Below are 15,222 nucleotides of genomic sequence, written 5' to 3'. Positions count from 1 at the left end.
CATTGATGTCAATGGGAGTAATGGTTGCCCTATAATCGGTGTTGTCAGGAGAAATTGTGTCCCGTCATTGGTGTCATTGAGAGAAATTGTGCCCCATTATCGGTGTCATTGGATGAATTGTGTCCCATCATTGGTGGCAGTAGGAGGAATTGTACCCAAGGGCTGAAATAAAAGCAAGCAAAGGCCACATCTGGCCCCCGGGCTGCATTTTGGAGACCACTGATTTAGGCCAATGTTTTTGGTACAAAATATCCTAATAAGTGTCTACAAACTATTGGATATATTTATGGAATTTCTTTTTTTTTCTAGTAATGGCGGAGATCAGTGACTTATAGCGGGGCTGCGATATTGCGACGGACAATCTGACACTTTGTGGGAACCAGTGACGCATTAAACAATGCCACATTTTTTGGTGTCAGTGAGAGGAGTAATAACCCATCGTTGGTGTAATTGGGATGAACTGTGCCCCTTTGTTGGTGTTATTAGAAGGAAATTGTTCCTCATTGTTGGTGTCATTAGGAGGAATTGTGCCTCATTGTTGGTGTCATTAGGAGGAATTGTGCCTCATTGTTGGTGTCATTAGGAGGAATTGTGCCTCATTGTTGGTGTCATTAGGAGGAATTGTGCCCCATTGTTGGTGTCATTAGGAGGAATTGTGCCCCATTGTTGGTGTCATTAGGAGGAATTGTGCCCCATTGTTGGTGTCATTAGGAGGAATTGTGCCCCATTTTGTATGTCAGAAGATGAAATATTGCCCCAAGGGCCAGATAAAAGCAAGTAAAGGGCCACATCTGGCCCCCACGCCGCAGTTTTGAGACCCCTGATCTAGGGCAATTAAAGGCTTAACTGTGTTGCCTAACAAGTGCTTTATGTGTTTTTGCAGTGCCTCAGTGTGAAAGGGGCCTAAGGCATTTTTACAGAGAGGGGCGTTTTTGTAGCATTTTTTTAGCGGCCAAAAGCTGCTCCAAAGATGCTGCTTGCAGGACTCAGTGTGAAAGGGTCCATAGAGATGCATGGATTGTTTGCACATGCACTAAAATTGTCTGTTTATTAAAACAAATTATTTGTTACAAATATTTTTGTCCTCTTTGTGTATGTTTAGGTGACGAGGGGGTGAAGATGGGGGGGGGGGGGGCGCCACGGGATTAGCTCGCACAGGGCGCCTGAACACCTAAGGCCGGCCCTGATTAAGACTGACCAACATCACACTCGGGATGCGCGTCCACGTGAGGACGTGAGGACGTGACGGGATGACGCGAGGCGCTCTCGGGTGGGGGAATGAAGAGCTACGGGACTGCTGAGAGGAAGGACGGACCGCGCTGAAAGAGAAGGGGAGACGGCAGCTCCGTTCGTGGCACGCGATGTTCAGCGGCTCTCCATTGGACCATCGGACCAAATCGCCTTCCGTGGTGCTAAGGGATGCGGACGGTGAAGTGTCGCGCCACGCCGCAGCACCGGAAAAAACGGACACAGGACGCGGGGTAAGTAGAGGAAGGACGGACCCCGCTGACTACACCGGCTTCAACTAGGACGCTTGCCTGCATCGAAGTGAGTGAGTATACTGAGCCAGCGTGCACGCTGAGCCCAGGCAGACATCATCTACACCCCTCCTCGCAGCTGATCCAGACCTAGAGGTACATTCTAATTCTGGGACTCAATTATGTCGAAGCTTAATCAGTCTGCCTGAAATCAGCGAATAGAAACAGCAAGTAAATGCAGGTTTATGGAGAAAAGAGATGTTTTTTTTTGCTAAGCGGGTTTACATCAGAGCTGTAAATGTATGATATGGTCACAGAAAAATTCAACTCAATTGAAACACTGGAGAATGGAAGATTAATAAAGGAGGCTAACGAGAGATAACTAGCTGTCCACGCTAAATGAATATGTATAGAAGGAGGGTCAAGATGTGTCATCATGGATAAATGGATTGCTACAGATTTTTCTTATACTACTTGACTGAGCAGGGACTATATATATTGCATGTGAAGTATCTATAATTGGTAAAGTCGGCTCATACACTTTGAACGCACAATCTTACTTGCACGTCCCCCTGAAAGTCTGCTCATTTGTAAAAAAAGAAGGGAAATTCAGTTATTTTTTCTTTTTTTGGTTTGCAGGGAATTTTATAAGCCTCATTTTTCTTGGGGAATTTCTAGGCACCCCTGGTTTTGACTCCTCTTCATCTCTTTTTTTTTTTCTTTTTTTCTTTTCTCTGGGGAGTCCTCTCGCCTCCCTGGGCGTTTAAACAGCAGAAAAGGGGAAAGATACCTGATGTTGCCCTCTCCCTCTCCCCCTATCCAAAGCCCTAGAACTGTTTGGTAAATAAGGGAATTTTGTCCATCCATACCCCTTGCAGATACAATCATCATCTGCTGTAACTGACTAGAAAAATTTTTGGGGGGAAAAAAACAAAAAACAAAAGGAAAAATAAACGTGGACAAGCATATAACAGGGGAGGGGGTGAGGAGAGGGGAGAGAGGAGAAGGAGAGCAACAAGGGGGAAATAAAGGGGGAACAACGATACTTCACAAAACAAAAAAGACTGAGGATAAATAAACCCTCTGGATATATTACATAAGAAAGTAGCATTAAATAAAAGGGACCCTTGACAAAATAAATAGAAGGGAGTGGGGGATAAAAAGGAGAAAGAACTTTGGGGAGACTTGGGGGTCAGATTCTGCTTCCTCCTACAAGCCCCAAAAACAAAGGAGCGGAAGGTGACCCTCTTATCCCCTCTCTCTTATCTCGCCCTCTGTGTACATAAATACTTGGATACTGGTACACTGATAAGTGTTGATCAGCGTTGCTCAAACTGTTAGAACCGCTGGGGTAAGAGACAAAAGAGGGGTAGAGGAAGAGAAAATAGAGTCGGAGCAGCAAATTCCTACAAAGCAAATCTCCGGCCCAACCCAGTCTAGTACCTCATTTCGATCTCTACCATTATATTGATTTGCATATTAATTGGGGGAACAAGAGGTCAAGCTGGGGAAGAGAATCAGAAAGAAGGAGACTAAAATGAGCAGGATGACGAGTAGATCAACAAAAGGAGGACCCCCAATCACCCCAAGTAACACCATAGCAACAAGCTCAATAAGGCCATTTGTTACCAGAGGGGAAAGCCCGCGGATGCTTGGAGCCCAGAGTGCAATTAAGCAACAACAAGGGAATAAAGCTAAAAAGGCTGAAAATAAGAAACCCCAGAGTGATAACTCCAGAGAAACATCTATAGAACTAAGAGAGGAGGGGCCTACTGGAAGTGCACTGGAAAGTAGCAGGATGGATGAACGAAGCACGGACACCCAATCCCCCACAAAAGGAGAAATGGCAGAGATGCTGTTAAGATTAGAAAATGTGATAAAAAGTGAAATACAGAACTTAAGGACCGATTTTGGCCATATGCTCTCCAGAATAGAAACAGCAGAGGAACAAATAGAGAAACAAGAACAGGAATCAAATACACTAAAAGCCCAGATAGACCAGATTCAACATCAACAGAGGCATATTCTCTACAAACTGGAGGATCAGGAAAATAGAAGCCGGAGGCAAAACTTAAGGATAAGGTCGATACCAGAGAAGAGAGGCGAGGACCTTAGGATAATTACACAGACGATATTAAATCCATTATTGGAAAGAACAATAGACAATCCAATAAGGATCGAAAGGGTGCATCGAGTAGGAAACCCGAAAAGAGTGAACCCCGAGCGATCAAGAGATGTCATAATAAGGTTCCGATTCTATGAAGACAAAGAGGCAATTTGGAAGAAGCTGAGGGGACAACCCCCGATAGTGTTTGAAGAGACGGAGCTGCAGATTTTCACTGATGTGGCCCCAGAAACTCTGGCAAGGAGATGGCTGTTAAAACCACTCTTAAAACAGATGATAGACATGAATATTAAGTATAATTGGGGATTCCCTGCCTGTCTAATTGGAACAAAGGAGGGGAGATCTGCGACACTAAGATTTCCCGAGGACTTAAATGAATTCTGTAGGAAATTGGATATCCAGGTCCCTGACCTGCCAGGCTGGGGGTGAGGGGGGAGGCGGAGGGAGGAGGGGGAGGGGAGGAGAACTCAACCTCCACCCCCTCCTCCTTTCTTTCCTTAGCCCTACCCCCAGTTACATCTTTCCCTTTTTTGGGCCAAAATTGACGCCCCCGGAGAAGAGAGGAAGGAAGGGAAAATTATTTCCCCTTTTTTTTTTTTTCTTTTCTTGGGTCTGGTATTTCTTTCGATCGCGGACCGGGGCCGTGTCCTCTCCCCCCCCCCCTCCTGGGTAGAAAACTGGAGGGGGGGAGGCGGTCTCAGACCCCACCCAGAACGACCTGAACCATGACATGGAAGATGGTTCAGAGGTCTTGAATAGGCCAGATAGGGGGGGTGGGAGGGAGGGAGGGGGGGAGGGGTTAGGTGGGGAGGGATGGGATGCAGGGGGGGAGTGGGGGGGGGAGGGGGGCGGGGGGGGGGAGGGAGGGGGGGGGGGGAGATGCCCTGTCTCACCTAGAAAATTAGATGCGAGTGAGTACCATAGAAAGGAAAATTGTAGATCTAGTCGAGGATTAAAAAACAAAAAAAAACGAGGATGCCAGTAATTAAATGTCTATCATACAATGTAAAGGGACTGAATAGCCCATGCAAGAGACATAAGGTGTTGAAGGAACTGAAATATTATAGGGCAGATATCGCATTCCTACAAGAGACCCATCTGACAATAGGATCAAACGTTAGGATGCATTCGCCAGATTTTCCCACTTGGTATTACGGAGATACCATCTCCAAGAGGGCTAGAGGGGTCGCAATTGGGGTAGCCAAGGGTACAAGGTTTGTGCTTATAGATAGACTAACTGACCCAGAAGGGAGATTCCTCTTTCTGAGAGGAAAACTGGAGGAGGAAGACTATACCCTTGTAAACGTATACGCACCTAACACCTCCCCAATGAAATACATTGTGGGAATTTTGGGGAAATTAAAAGACTTCAGCAGGGGAAAGATAATACTAGGAGGAGACCTAAACTTCTGTATGGATCCGAAAGTGGATAAGTCACACCGGACATTAGAAACTCAGGGCATACAATTAAGAAAGGCCAAAGCTAGCTTATACAGAAGTCAGTTAGTGGATACATGGAGGATTTTTAACCCTAGTCAACGAGATTATACTTTTTACTCCCAGGTACATGGTAGCTACTCCCGGATCGACCACATCTTGGTTGATCACAGAATGTTGGAGGAGGTGGTTGAGACGAGAATAGAGCCCATGACGATCTCTGACCACGCGCCCATTAGTATTTCTATAAAAATCTCGGGCAATCAAAGACCCTATCAAAGTTGGAGATTAAACGAGGAACTATTGATTGAGGAAAGAAGCGTAACAAGGGTCAAAAAAGAACTAGAAGAATATTTTAAGATCAATGAAACGGAGGAAATCTCGACGGCTACCCTATGGGACGCCCATAAGGCAGTAATAAGAGGGGTCCTGATCTCCGAAGGGGCAAGGAGAAAAAAGGAAGCGATCAGCAAAAAAGTTAAATTAATAGCTGAGATTTACAATCTAGAACAAATACACAAAAAAGAAAGTAAACAACGAGACGTATACCTAACCCTCGTTAACAAACGAAATCAACTTAAAGATCTCATGGATCAGGATACAAGAAAAGAATTCAACTTAATAGCAGGGGAAAGATATAGGTGGGGAAATAAAACAAGCAAACATCTGGCTCGGTTGGTGAAAAAAAAAAAATCAAGAAATTATATCGACAAAATTAAAAATGATAAAGGAGAGGTTGCCCATACAACAAAAGAAATTGCCGAAACATTTAGATCATACTATGAAAAATTATACTCAGTTGAACAAAAGATTTGGCAGATAGGAGAAAAAGAAAATAAGATCACAACCTTTTTAAAAGAGGCAAGACTCCCAAAAATTAGTCAATTCGACGCAGAAGGGATGGATAGGCCAATCACTGAGAATGAAATTAAGCTAGCATTAACAAACTCAGCCTCTGGTAAAAGTCCAGGCCCAGATGGCTTTACAGTAATGTACTACAAAAAATGTAAAGAGATACTACTACCAAGGCTATGTAAGTACTTCAACGGCCTTGGGAAGGGGTACAAATTAAGTAAGGAGGCCTCAGAAGCAATTATTACTGTCATCCCGAAGGAAGGCAAAGACCTGCAAGGATGCCCGGGGTACCGGCCAATATCCTTGCTAAACACGGATATAAAACTGTTCGCAAGGATCCTGGCCGGGAGAGTTAAGCAGGAAATGAATAAATTGGTGCATCCAGACCAGACGGGGTTCATCCAGGGGCGAGAGGGGAGAGACAATGGCGTCAGAACACTTTTGATTGTCCGGAAAATGAGGACAATGGGGTCCCCAGGTCTACTCCTGTCAATTGACGCAGAAAAAGCGTTCGACAGGGTAGACTGGGGACTCATGCTCTCCACTTTAAAGGAAATGGGGTTTGGCCAGGGGATGATGAACTGGGTGGCTGCCCTCTATCAGTCCCCTATGGCCAAAATTAAAATAAACGGCAGCTTCTCGCAAACATTCCAAATGAAAAATGGAACACGGCAGGGATGTCCACTGTCCCCACTGCTGTTTGTGTTGTCAATGGAACCCCTACTAGCCAAGATCCGTAGTAGCCAAAAAATAAAAGGGATCAAAATAGGAGAGGAGGAACACAAACTTGCAGCTTTTGCAGACGACGTCCTCTTCTATCTAACTGAACCCAAAACATCAATTCCAAACCTATTAAGCCTTTGCTATGAATATGGAGAAATTTCTAATTTTAAATTAAATATCACCAAAACGAAGATCATGAGCATAAATGTTAGTAAGATAGAAGAAAAATCCCTGAAAAAAAACCATCGTTTCGACTGGGTCAGTGAACTTAAATACCTCGGGATTACGTTAGCCAAATCAATTAAAAAAATGTATGAGATAAATTTTATCCCATTGCTAAACGAAATTAAGGCAGAGACAAAAAGGGTGGAAAATAGAGCAATATCATGGATAGGACGAATTAATTATTGCAAAATGGTCATTATGCCAAAGGTCCTATATAAATTCCAGATGATCCCTATTGCCCTTCCGAGAACTCTACTCTCAGCCCTTAATAAATTAATTATGAACTTTATATGGAAGAATAAGAAACATAGGATATCTTCTCAAACATTAATGCAACCAAAAAAAAAGGGAGGACTCGCCGTCCCGGATGTTAAGAGTTATTACGAAGCGGTTATATTGACAAGGGTGGTGGAGTGGGCCAGACTCAATAAAGAAAAAAGATGGGTAAGTTTAGAAAATGAATTATCACAGGCAAGGTTAGATAAGATAATTTGGAACCCCCCCAAGTTTAGGACACTGGATATAAACCTACACGAGATAACAAAAAAGGCACTGAAAACATGGGATTTAATATATAAAAAAATGGAGAAAGATTATAATTCACCTCTCATAGCACTGAAAAACAACGATTTTTTTGCACCGGGAAAGACACAAGTAGGGGGGCATTGGATTAAAAAAGACACGGCACAATTAAGAGACATAATGAGTGAGGGCCACATTAGAACACTGCAGGAGTTAAAATTTAATAAAAATTTAATGGAAATCAATGAGTGGAGGTATCAGCAGCTTAACCATTTTATCCAAGGTCTCCCCCACCCTTTGAGGTCAGGAGACCAGTTGTCAGACTTGGAAAAAATCTGCACCACGGAAAGATCCAAAGGTATTGTTTCAAAACTTTATAGGATCTTAATAAAGATGGGGGAGCCGGGTATACCCCCATTCATTGAAAAATGGGAAAGGGAACTGGGCACAAAGCGGGATAGGACTAAAATAGAGAGAATGTTGACTCTGACCCACTCCTCCGCGGTGGATAGCCGCACGGCGGAAATGTGCTTTAAATGCATCGCCGGTTGGTATATGACGCCGGATAAACTAAAACAATTCAAAGAGGGGCAGACAGGGAACTGCTGGAGGGGGTGTAGTACACTAGGAAATATGGCACACCTTTGGTGGGGATGCCCTAAGATAAAAGAGTACTGGGAAAAAATATTGGGATGCGTTGAGGAGATCACAAAGGAAAAGATAAAGATGGACCCATGGGTCGTTCTATTCCACGGGGGAGAAGAAGGTATAAAAAGGTATAGGGAATCACTGATACCGCACCTCCTAAATGCCGCCAAGAGATTAATCCCTAGAAGGTGGCAAGACCCAGACCCCCCTCTGATTTGGGAATGGATCGACGCAGTCGAAGAAACATACAAAATGGAAGATCTGAAAGAGGGTTTAGAGGGCAATAATATATTATTAAGCACAAAATGGGAAAACTGGAGGATCTTCAAGAAAACTTGGAGCTACGCACAAAAGCTAAGGGAAGAATTTTAAATGCTTTCCTAGAAGAATATTAGAAAGATCTACAGGTCTGAAGAAAATGTCTAAGGTGAGACAGGGGAGGGGGGGGGGAGGGTAGAGGTAAGGGGGGGTAAAAATTTGAAATGGCCAACCTCTGGGTATTTTTTATGTGCTCTTTTGCAAGAGGGACATATATGGGTCTATATGGGTCCATTGTATATGTGTATGTTATAATAGCATATGTATAATAATAAAAAAAAAAAAAAAAAAAAATCATAATAAAAAGGAAACAATTAAATAAATAAACAATACATTAATTAAAAAAAAAAAAAAAAGAGAGAAACCTTTATAAAGAAAAGTAAAAAAAAAAAAAAAAAAAAAAAAAAAAGACTGACCAACATCAGCCTGCTAGAGACTATGGCCCAGATTCAGGTAGCAATTGCGCCTGCGTAACCATAGTTACGCAGCGCAAATTGCTGACTTGCGCCGGCATAACGAGTTCTCCTGATTCAGAGAACTCGTTACGCCGACTGCAGCCTAAAATCTGCGTGGCATAAGGCTCTTATGCCACGCAGATTTTAGGCTGCATTCTTGCGTTGACCGCTAGGGGGCGCTCCCATTGTGGTCAGCGTATAGTATGCAAATTGCATACTTACGCCGATTCACAATGTTGCGCGCCCCCTGCGTACGCAAGTTACGCCGGTTGCGTACGGCGTCTTTAGCGTAAGGCTGCCCATGCTAAAAGCAGGGGCAGCCAATGCTAAAGGATACCCGGCATTCCCCCGTTGCGACGTTCGAATTTTACATCGTTTGCGTAAGTGAATCGTGAATGGCGCTGGACACCGTTCACTTTGAAGCAAATGACGTCCTTGCGACGTCATTTGCCGCAATGCACGTCAGGAAAGTTTCCCGACGGAGCATGCGCTGTACGCTCGGCGCGGGAGCGCGCCTAATTTAAATGATTCCCGCCCCGGCGGGATCATTTACATTGCGCGCGCTTACGCCGGGCAATTTTGCCGGCGCGCCCTCGCAATTTACGGAGCTACTGCTCCGTGAATCGAGGGCAGCACAAATTTGCAGGGGCGTAGGGCACAATCGTTGCCCTGTGCCTCCGCAAATAATGCGCCAGTCCTACCTGAATCTGGGCCTATGTAGGCTGATGGACTATATAATCAATATGCCTGTAGGCAGGGTCTACTTCTCTTTGTTCCCCAATGAAATGGGGGGGGAGTATTTATATAGTAATTATTCTATGCTTTAATAGCAACTGATGTGTGGATAAAGGGCTGTTCCTTCACTATTTTTGTTTTGGATAGAATGGGCAAGAGAATAACCTCCATCTATTCTTTATTGCTGCCCAACACCTGGTGTAGAAAATCTCCAACAGCACAGAACCTTTAGAATATCTTCATTTAGCATTCCTACTATTGCACCTCCAGACAAATGCATGGTTATTAACGGTTCCTTAATTGTGTAACAAGTGTGTGTGTAATATATATATATATCACAAAAGTGAGCACACCCTCACTGTCTTTTCATGTGACAACACTGAAGAAATTACACTTTGCTACAATGTAACATAGTGAGTGTACAGCTTGTATAACCGTGTCAATTTGCTTACCCCTTAAAATAATTTAACACACAGCCATTACTGTCCAAACTGCTGGCAACAAAAGTGAGTACACCCCTAAGTGAAAATGTCCAAATTGGGTTCAGAGTGTCAATATGTTGTGTGGCCACCATTATTTTCCAGATTGCCTTTACCCTCTTGGGCATGGAGTTCACCAGAGCTTCACAGGTTGCCATTGGAGTCCTCTTCTACTGCAACATCACGAAGGTGGTGGATGTTAGAGACCTTGCACTCCTCCACCTTCCGTTTGAGGACTCCCCACAGATGCTCAATAGGGTTTAGGTCTGTAGACATGCTTGGCCAGTCCATTACCTTTACCCATGACACTCCCACCACCATGCTTGAATGTAGGCAAGAGACACTTGTCTTTGTACTCCTCACCTGGTTGCCGCCACACACGCTTGAACAATCTGAACCAAATTAGTTTATCTTGGTCTCATCAGACCACAGGACATGGTTCCAGTAATCCATGTCCTTAGTCTGCTTGTCTTCAGCAAACTGTTTGTGGGCTTTCTTGTGCATCATCTTTAGAAGATGCTTCCTTCTGGGATGACAGCCATGCAGACAATTTGATGCAGTGTGCAGCGTATGGTCTGAGCACTGATGGGCTGACCCCACCCCTTCAACCTCTGCAGCAATGCTGGCAGCACTCCTACATCTATTTCCCAAAGACAACCTCCGGATATGAAGCTGAGCACGTGCACTCAACAACTTTGGTCAACCATGATGAAGCCTGTTCTGAGTGGAATCTGTCCTGTATGGTCCTGGCCACTGTGCTGCAGCTCAGTTGCAGGGTCTTGGCAATCTTCTTATAGCCTAGGCCAGTGATGGCTAACTTTGGAACTACATTTCCCATGATGCTCATCTACACTGCTGAGTGCATGGGAAACATCCAGGGTGCCATCTTTATGTAGATCAATGACTTTTTTTTCTTTTAAGATCCTCAGAGAGTTCTTTGCCATGTTAATCTTCCAGTGACCAGTATGAGAGAATGAGAGCGATAACACCAAATGCAACACACCTGCTCCCCATTCACACCTGAGACCTTGTAACACTTAACGAGTCACGTGACATCGGGGGCGAAAATGGCTAATTGGGCCCAATTTGGACATTTTCCCTTTAGGGATGTACTCACTTTTGTTGCCAGCGGTTTAGACATTAGTAGCTGCGTGTTGAGTTATTTTGAGGGGACAGCAAATTTACACTGTTATACAAGCTATACACTCACTACTTTACATTGTAGCAAAGTGTCATATCTTCAGTGTTGTCACATGAAAAGATATAATAATTTTTTTACAAAAATGTGAGGGGTGTATATATATATATATATATATATATATATATATATATATATATATATATATATATATATATATATATATATAAAAAAGACAGAGAGACCACAAAACAGTTGAATACTGTTTTAAGATTTTAATAACATAGAACATATTACAAAAATAAATATGTTGTCATATACTGCATAAAGTGACATAAAAAAGATTCTCACTAGTGATAGTAGTTATGCTGATGAATACTAACATGACAGAAAAACAGTGCAGTTTCAAGTATATGGAATGTTTCACATTTGGCTTCAAGCACTTTCTCATAAGTCACAAAAAATACCAACCTTTTGATCGGAATGGGGTGCCCATAACATGATAAATAAAATGATCATATAGTAACATATGCATTTCAGTTTAGAGAACTTGTACTTTACTAAAATACTGTAAGCTATAAAAGTAAAAAGAATGTATTTAAATTGTACCTTTAAGCGACACCTTTTTTGAAAACACTATACCTACCGTATGTACTAGTTGTCCTGGGTTTACTAGGCTTGTCTTGCTTTAACTGATTTGGGGGGGTAGTTTTTGGGTATAAAAAGTTTGAGGCATTTCTAGTTAAAGCAGAGTATTCGCCTGTTGAAGGACAAATGTGCATTGTTCTGAGAGTAAAAATGCTATGCCAGTATATGAAGATGGAGACATTACAGTAGAACTATAGGCAAAACTTTTTTTTTCCCCATTTTGGAAAGCATAAGACCCCTTTCACACTGGGGCATTTTTCAGGCGCTTTGGTGTTAGAAAAATAATAAAAAAAAGCGCCTGAAAGAAGCCTCATCTGCAATGCCAATGTGAGAGCCCTTTCACACTGCCAGCGCCCGGAAAAAGCTGGTAAAAACTTTTTTTTTTTGACGCCCTGCCAGCGCAGCGCGCCTTAGTGTGAAAGCACTCAGGCTTTCACATTGGGATTGCAGATGAGGCTTCTTTTCAGGAGCTTTTTTTAACACACGACCGTTTTTCATGACGTGAAAAATGCCATTTTTTTAATTGGTCGTTAAAAACGATCGTGTTTAGCCTCCAGAGCATTTTTTACGATGCGCTCTACGCTCGGCGCGGGAGCGCGCCTAATTGAAATGATTCCCGCCCCCTACGGGATCATTTACATTAGGCGCCCTTACGCAGGGCAATTTTAAAGAGCGCACACGCAATTTACGGAGCCCCTGCTCCGTGAATCGCGCGCAGTAAATTTGCGGGGGCGCAGGGCAAAAACGCTGCCCTGTGCCTCCGTAAAAAAGGGGCAAATTCTACCTGAATCTGGGCCACTGATATTGGTAAACAGGACAAATAGAGAGGGTTAATCTCCCTAAAGGGGATACAGACAGCAATAAAACTCACAGGTGTTCTAATGCATCTCCACTCTATCCAAAGTGTAAAAAATAAAAAATCTTTGCTTTTAGTTGTACTTTAAATATAATCATAAACAATGTACAATATATAAATATACTGCTAGGTGCCTTATACAAATATAAGTACAGAATATCTGTCTAGATTAGCTTTCAGAAACCCACATATTCATAAAGGCCTGAAGAGAGAGGGAGGACCGGGACTTTAAGCCAATCCAGCTCTGTACAACACAGAGTTTATTAACCACTAGCCGACCAGCCGCCGCAGTTTTACGGCGGCAGGTCGGCTCGGCTGCACGAAATCAAGTAATATAATGTGATTTCGCATTTCAGCCACTAGGGGCGCTCGCCCCCTGCTCGCCCCTGGTGCCGCCGCGCATGCTCATTGGGCGCGATCACTGCCGGGCACCCGCGATCGCGGGTCCTGTCAGGGGGAGAAATGACCTATCGTCTGTTCATACAATGTATGAACAGCGATCTGTCATTTCCCCTAGTCAGTCCCACCCCCCCTTCATTTAGAACACACCTAGGGAACATAATTAACTCCTTCCCCGCCCCCTAGTGTTAACCCCTTCCCTGTCAGTGACATTTTTACAGTAATCAATGCATTTTTATAGCACTGATCGCTATAAAAATGCTAATGGTCCCAAAAATGTGTCAAAAGTGTCCGCCATAAGGTCGCAGTACCGATAAAAATTGCAGATCGCCGCCATTACTAGTAAAAAAAATATATATTAATAAAAATGCCATAAAACTATCCCCTATTTTGTAGACGCTATAACTTTTGCGCAAACCAATCAATAAACGCTTATTGCGATTTTTTTTACGAAAAAAATATGTAGAAGAATACGTATCAGCCTAAACTGAGGAAAATTTTTTTTTTTTATATATTTTTGGGGGATATTTATTACAGCAAAAAGTAAAAAATATAATTTTTTTTTCAAAATTGTCGCTCTATTTTTGTTTATAGAGCAAAAAATAAAAACGGCAGAGGTGATCAAATACCACCAAAAGAAACTCTATTTGTGGGAAAAAAAAGAACGCCAATTTTGTTTGGGAGCCATGTCGCACAACTGCGCAATTGTCAGTTAAAGCGACGCAGTGCCGAATCGCAAAAAGTGGCCCGGTCATTGACCAGCAAAATGGTCCGGGGCTGAAGTGGTTAAGGGAAAAGCACATGGAGTGAGTGGCTGCTGTTTCTTCAGAGGTAACAAGGAATTACCGTATTTATCGGCGTATAACACGCACCCTAACTTTAAGAGGGAAGTTTCAGGAAAAACCCTTTCCACAGCCCCCTATGTATAACACGCAGGCACAGTTTACCCTCTATTTTCAGGGTAAAAAAGTGAGTGTTATACACCAATAAATACAGTAACCTTGTTGCATTGCTTATATGTACAGATTAAACGATCTTAAACGATCAGTTCACTTTGAACTAGGTACTTCTTTTTGGCTGGAGTTCAGCTTAAAAAAAAAAGAATTCTGATAAACTGGCCACAACAATTTCAGTTCAGATTCATAAAAACTCTTCCTCTAAGGCAGGGGTCTCCAAACTTTTCAAACAAAGGGCTAGTTTATTGTCCTTCAGACTTGAGGAGGGCCGGATTGTGGCCAGCAGGGGCAGAAAATGTCACGGGGCCCGGCGTGAGGGAGAATAAATATGGTCTAAGGATTGCTGGTCAATAGGAGTGGGAGTACTGTCCCTATTAGTAGGAGGAACAGTATCCCATTGGTATCGGTGGAAGAAATAGTTGGTGTCATTGGGAGGAATAGTGCCCCAAGGGTGACCAGATAAAGGCTAGCAAAGCGCCACATCTGGTCCTCGGGCCATAGTTTGGAGACCCCTGCTCTAAGGTGTCATTCATATGTCTAACTGGCTGTGGTACAGCATGGATGTTGTGAAAACCTGTACCCTGAAGATCATGTGTATGCGGACGGCCACGACTGGGGAGCCTGTACAAAGCGATGACTGACTGACAGCAACCAGAGCTGTCCACTGGTGTTCTAATGTAATCTCACAGCCAGCGATTACCTGCAGTTAGGCTACTTTCCCACTGAAACTCGTTTTTGCGGCACTTTTCGGGCGCTAGTGGCTGTTTTTTTTTCCCCCCGTGACAACGGGACCTTCAAAATAAAAAGACCAGTTTTGCCCCGCTTTCAAGGCACACCTGGGCACAGTTTTTCACATTTATTTATTACAGGTACTTATACAGCGCTGTCAATTTACACAGCGCTTTACATATACGTTGTACATTCACATCAGTCCCTAACCCTCAAGGAGCTTACAATCAAAGGTCTCTATATCACATTCATACATACACATACTAGTGCCAGTTTAGGCAGGAGCCAATTAACCTACCAGCATGTCTTTGGAGTGTGGGAGGAAACCCAAGCAGGCACAGGGAAAACATGCAAACTCCAAGCAGGTAGTGCCGTGGTTGGGATATGAACCAACGACATTAGTGCTGCTAGATGGATGTGCTAACCACTTGGCATCACTGCCGATTTGAACGCGAGAATGAGACCCAACAGGTGTATGTAGTTAAATTCAAATAAT

Source organism: Rana temporaria, chromosome 5 (assembly GCF_905171775.1).
Source record: "Rana temporaria chromosome 5, aRanTem1.1, whole genome shotgun sequence".
Taxonomy (NCBI): domain Eukaryota; kingdom Metazoa; phylum Chordata; class Amphibia; order Anura; family Ranidae; genus Rana; species Rana temporaria.
The sequence above is the reverse complement of the archived record's forward strand: the minus strand, read 5'-3'. Positions refer to the sequence as shown.